The following is a 6,598-nucleotide window of genomic DNA, read 5'->3' as shown; positions in this document are numbered from 1 at the left end:
ATCCCTGTTTCTTCCTCTAGTCCCCATCTCTGGTGGGTCTGATTATTGCCCAACCCACAGTGACTCTTACACAATCACTTTAGTTAGTAGCATCAAAGGTGCACTGCTCTGTGAATTAGTGCCGTTCTCAAGTAACCTTGTTACCCTCAGGTCAGATCTATGTCACATGCCATCCATGTTGGTTATTATTTCACCAAAAAAGATTGTGGTTAATTTTTCTCCTCTTTGTAAAATCGTCTGCTAAAGGATAAATGCATGTAATTAAAAGCCCTGTAACCCTGAATGGAAAACACAGTTATAAGATGAATAGATAGATGTATATATTAAAAGGAAAAATGTCTGTAGTTGCTGGAGCTGTGTGAAATTGCAGGGGGGGGGGGAAGCCCAGAGAATATAACGGTATGTTTTTGAGGCAGCAGAGCGATTAACAATGACGTGGGAAAGAAGAAGAGCTTCTAATGGTAAAATGTATAAAGAAAAATTCCACCCAAGTTATTATTATTTAATCACTGATCTGGTACCAGGAAGATTAATTTAAAACTGAAAGTAAAAATCCACCTCCTTACTTACTATTCTTGTTAGTGTTTTGGTTTTTTTTCTTCTTCTTGGAAGCATCTCAGCATACATTAAGGAACCAATATGAATATTAGCATGTGTGGTTTCAAACATTTCCCTTTTCTAGACTGCTCTGACATAAAGGAAGGACATTTTGCATTTCAAAATAGCTCAGCTCTCAGTACCAACAGAGATTCTTTACATTTCCAATATACCTATGTTGAAAATCATAATACAGCTGAAGGTGTGCAGTGTAATTACAATATAAATTATATTTATTATGTAACTTTAATCAAGCAATGAGAATATGGGAAAGTGATACATTTTGATAAATTAAAAAGTCATTTGCTCAATGCAAGGTTTTATAATACAAAAAGTCGTATAATCTACTGTTGCAGAAAAATGCGAAGCATTTAATGAGGTACGATATTATTTAATGCTCCTTTGCGTTACAATTGACATTTAGCTAATATGTACTGCATTTTCCCCATTTTATAATTGATAAAGCACCTGGCTTTCAAACCCATTACCCACATAAAACTCCCCTTACTCGTTAGGGTAATGTGAAATTAAAACAGTACATAAACGCTATGAAAACACAGAACAGCTCATTCATTACTGCAAATAAAGTTGAGTCAAATGTACAGCACAGAATCAGCTCTTCCTTAATGGTAATTTTACATTGAAGAAAAAGCTATATCACACGGTGCTCAGAGGCAGTGGCACCAACTGGAAATGCAGGACCTGGATTGTGACAAGACAGGTCAAATCCTAGAAGAGTACAAGCTTTAAAACCACTGCAAGCACTTTATTGCCCTTGCAGGATTTTATAGCAAATCTGCAGCTGTTTAATGTCAGATTCAGAAGCAGTTTACTTTCAGCATTTAGCTCGAGCTTAATTATCTCCCGAGCTGAAAATGAAGCTATTCACTCGCCGTTCTGATCCCTTCTTCATGACTGACACACACACATGGAGTTTAATCAAGCCCCAGCGAGATCGGCATTGTTGTAGAGCGGACTTCTGCGCTAACTAACGGTAAATTACTGGGCATCATTATGGTCGTGTATGTGGAAGTACAGACAGGATCCCGAAAGTGTGTGTTTTTTGGGAGAGGGCAGGCCGCCCCCCCTCGGTGTGGGTCCAGTCTGGCTCCAGATATTTAACAGACGGAGATCAAAGTTCAAACCGGCGAGCCCTGTAATCAGGACGCCGGCGTGGGGGACCGGAGCCGAAGGCCCAGTAGAGGCTGGCGAGGGGGGTCACATGTTTCCCCAGCCAGGCTGATGACAAGCAACCCCCCCCCAGAAAATCAGCCAACTGTCAGCACGTGAAAGACGGCGGACGGGGATCAAAACGGGGCAGCTCTGCATCCAGTTGGAGCCTGGTTTCTGTTTGATCTGGGTGTTTCTGAATTACGGACTGACGTGATCTTAAATACGAGGCATCCAGGGCACTTGGTTTAATCTGGTCCTGCCTGCGGCCGGCCTTTGGTGTGATTAAAGGCCCACACTTGCTTTCTAACGCTGGGCCGCTGCAGTACAAGCTGATTAAAATGCCACTTTATATTTACACAGTGTCTGCGTTCGTAGATCTGTCCGGGTGCACGTCAGCCTTTACATACTAAATAAAATAGCTAAATATAACCATTCAAGACATTATTTTCAGTGAGGAACAAACAAAATGTTTTTCACTTCCATCAAAGTAAACACAGTTTCAGTGGATTCCTATTAATTTGTTTACATCTTTAGCACAGCCTCTCCTCAGGTCACGAAGGGGTTATGTTCTGATAAACATATCGTAACGCAAAAATGTTGTTAGGCAAAAATCCATTTTTAATACAGTACACCTAACCTTTTCAACTTGTAAGCCTCCCTTAAAAACATGTTTCGAACACTTACATTAGCCTACAGTTGGGCAAAATCATTAATACAAAGTCTATTTTATGATAAAGTGTCGAATGTCTCATGCAATTTATTGAATAACATACTGAAAGTGAAACACATTTACCCATCATAACGTCTAAATATCCTAACACAGACCCTAGGAGCATCTGAATTAGTATTTTAATATTTTAATAACACTTCCCAGTGTTAAAAGGCCAAATATATAACACTGTAGTTTCAGCCAAAGAGTGAGATCTTAACATCCTGTTCATCTGTTTCATATGTGTGCTCTTCCATGTCTCCAGTGATATTATCGCTAGATCGAATAGCATCACCATCATGCCCATCCAATCACTTTCTGCAAGCCCTTTTCCAAAACATAGTCTTGGACAGTCTGGTGGAGCAGAGCGGAAGAGTGGGACCACCACAAGTGGGAGGCCGGTCCATCACACGGCACACACATGCGCATACACACACACACACACACACACACACACATAATCACAGAACCGCACCAGGCTTTAATTATTTATTATTTTATATTTCTTTCATACATTGCTTAGCAGACATTCTGCACCGCATTGGGGGGGGGACGGGTGGGGGGAGGCAGTAGCTAGTTCTCTTTCTGTTCCAGCGTGAAATATGAAAACAGTTTTCCGGAGAGAAGCTTCGCAAGGGATGGAGCGAGGCATCCACCTTCACCATTCCCAACATCCATTATCCCTCATGTCAGGTGATCTGCACTCACAAGAGGGTCGAATCCCAAAAGCCCAGAAAGTCTCCTTTGCTTAGTTAGCAGCTGAGCTGCTAAAAACAACCTGCGTGAGTAATATAAATAGCCCACTGCGGGAGACGAGTGAACCCCCCCCCCCCATCTTAATGACACGCTGCTATTGCTGCTCCTCTCGGTTCATTCATCGCCGGCGACATCTTAATGGCAATTTTTTAAAACACTCATCAAACACATGTCTGCGTCACAGCCATTGTTATCCATGGGACAAAGGACCAAAAAAAAACATAGAATCATCTTACGATTTCATCCTTTTGTGTTTAGTCGCTCTGTCCTCATGGTTGTGCTCGAGCTGGCCTACTCGCTTTATCGATCCTCACGTTCTTTCGCTGTCTCCAGGTGCCCTCCACCACCTCTGTCTTTCTGCACGGCTTCACCGCCTCTTAAAAATCGCCTTTTGTTTTGCGCCCTCGCTTGGGCGCCCTCCCCGTGCCTCTTCCGGTTAGGCCAGGCTGCATGTTTCACGCCTAATCTGCATCGAGATTTCTCAGCCTTTAACTTGCTTTTTTTCCCCATCTCTGCCTGCATTATCACTCCATTGTAAAAGCACAGGTAATTATTCATGCTAGTGTGCCATGTTTTTCGCGTCATTAAAGCCCAAGTCTAGCTCCCACCCTCCTTGTCCTCCAAGCCCATTCTGCCCCCCTCGACGCCCACCCTGCCCCCCCCCCCCCTCGGTAACATGCACTCCAAGCCTGGGCCCATTTAGAAAAGTGCATTTTTAGGAAGCAGATGAGCTGTAAATTACATCTGTGGAGATGACATTTTCCTCTAATGTTGAGTTTCAGGGGAAGATTGCTGTCATCTGCTCGCCTGCGTCTTCGCTCCTGCTCTCCTCTCTCCTGCTCCCACCGGTTCCCCGGGCACCGATATCCAGAGAAGCTCAGCCCAGCACGCTCTCATCTTTTCGATCTTTATTATTTTTTTTTAATTTTTTTGCCGATCTGCTTCTGCGAGCTCTCAAGAATCCTGGGGCTGGAAAAAGCGGCTAATGGCCAATGCGGCAGATGCCAGTTGGGGTGCTGCAAGGCGTTTGCTACATAAGCACCTTCACAAACACAGGTATGGTCCACTGACCCCCCCCCCCCCCGGAAAAAAGCAATTTATGCTTGAATGGAGAATCCCCCATGGATGAGATGGCCATATGGTACCTATATTAGAAGGTATGTATCAAAAGGGCTTTTTATTTATGCTTAAGTGCTCGTCTCCTTTGTCCTCAGAGCCTGAAAGTCACATTTAGCAGCACCAGCAGCAGCCCCCCCCAACCCCAAGGTCCACCATCACCACAGTCCAGCCCTGTTCTCACACTCCCTTGCCTGGAAACATGCCCCCCTCCCACACCTGGTGTTAGCAACAGGCTTCCAGCTGAGGTCAACTGACCACAGAGACCCCCCTACTGGCCGACCAGCCCTATGGAATCCATAGACGGACATTTTGCCCGCTGGGACAACCCGCCCATATGCTAGCGCCATCACCCCCCCCCCCCCCCCCCACCCAAGAACCAGGCAATACATTGTTATTTAAATGAATACTAAAGAGGAGCTTCTTTTAATAAGTTCCGGCTCAATGCCAAGATGCGGGGGGGGGCGGCTGGGGGTCGCGTGTTCCGGCATGCGTGCACATGTAAAGGCTGCCTTTTTACATCCTAAAGTGTGTTCACTGCCGGCGCCCACAGAGACGGCGACGCAGGGCTGCCCTCTCAACATCCATGACGGATTAGTGCGCCCACCCCCAACCCCCACTGGTCCACTACACTGTCTGTAACCCCTCTGCCCAGAAGACTGACCTCCGCCCCCTCAAAGCAGAGCACATCCACGCTCTGGTGCATTTCATAAAGGATGAGCCAACAAAAACACGAATGAAAGAGAAGAATATGAGGAGGAGAAAGTCCAGGGGCCAGGAAGGAGGGGCAGCCTGCTGGGTACCGACACTCCGGGGTCAGGGCTGCCCAGCCCTGCTCTAGATCTTTCCATAAAGCCTCAGTGGCATCCAGGTCTGGTGATTGGGAAGGTCATAGAAGACGTCCGACCTCATGATTGTATTAGACCTATGTGGACCCTTCTGAAGCCTGTGCTCACCCACTAGTCCTGCACAGGATATGTCTCAGATTTTTTAACAAAGGATTCTGGGTTTGGGGCGGCATGGTGGTGCGGTGGTCAGCACTGCTACCTCACCCCTCTGACACCAGGGATGGCGATGGGCTGGCCCCCCATCCAGGGTTGTTCCCTGCCTCATGCCCATTGCTTCCGGGATAGGCTCCGGATCCCCTGCGACCCAGTAAGATAAGCGGTTTGGAAGGTGGATGGATGGACAATCCTTGGCCATTGTGTGACCATACAGAGCAATCGTCCAACACAGTGACTCCCACAACATGTCTGCTTTGCCTCTCAGCATTTACACCCGTCAGTATCTGTTTGTCCCTGTTCCTGTGTCCAGTGTTTTTCTTTGCCAGTGTACTGTGCCCGTGTTTGGCATAATTTTAGAGACTATCCATCTTAAAACATTGAATAATTTAGTATATTTTTACCGATATATATGTACTTTGAGTGACACCTCCTGATTCAGCAGCCTCATGCTGCTTTGAAAACTCAGATAGCAAAGTGCTCATCAGATGCTTCTGCCGCAGCCGGCTGGTAATGGGCATCCAGCCTGACGTCACCCATTTCTCTAGCTATAGTCTATATTTGCGATTTAGTTACTTCAAATTTGAGGTATATTTTCATGTGGCGTTTCAATTATTTTGCCAAGATATGTAAATCGAATAAAAATATATGTAAAAAGTACAAGTACTATATGTACGTAAAGTACATATTACGTAAGTAAAGTAATATATGTACAAGTATCAAGCAATATGAATGATTAAGCATCAAGCAATAATAATAATAATAATAATAATAATAATACAAACAACAGTAGAGAAGAGAGTTGGATATTGGGTGGGACATAACTTATATATTAAACTGTCTGTTTATTTTGGAGGGTGAATGAAACCAAATTAAACATCGGGGTGGGGGGGGGGGAACGCTCTGGTGCCCCTGCCTGTAAATATTTTTATACAAGTTCCACTGAAAAAGTTGTAACGGTGACCATTGAGTAGTGTTATGACAAAACATGAACCCGTGCAAAAGTAGATGATTATGTAAAATTTCTGGCATCCAAAACAAAATATTACAAATCCCCAAAATTAAATCTTTCCAAAACCCATAAACTCCTCATTTTGTGCCATTCAAAAGATCAGAGGCATACTGGCACATCTACGTTAGCAGGAAAACGTGTTTCACCCTCTGTGAGGTCACCCTGCCCGCTTCCTCCCCCCGCCCAGAGGACCCCCGTGACACCTGCCAACGGCGACGTTCGTTAAGCTCGTTA

Source organism: Brienomyrus brachyistius, chromosome 16, assembly GCF_023856365.1.
Source record: "Brienomyrus brachyistius isolate T26 chromosome 16, BBRACH_0.4, whole genome shotgun sequence".
Taxonomy (NCBI): domain Eukaryota; kingdom Metazoa; phylum Chordata; class Actinopteri; order Osteoglossiformes; family Mormyridae; genus Brienomyrus; species Brienomyrus brachyistius.
Note: the sequence above shows the minus strand (reverse complement) of the source record.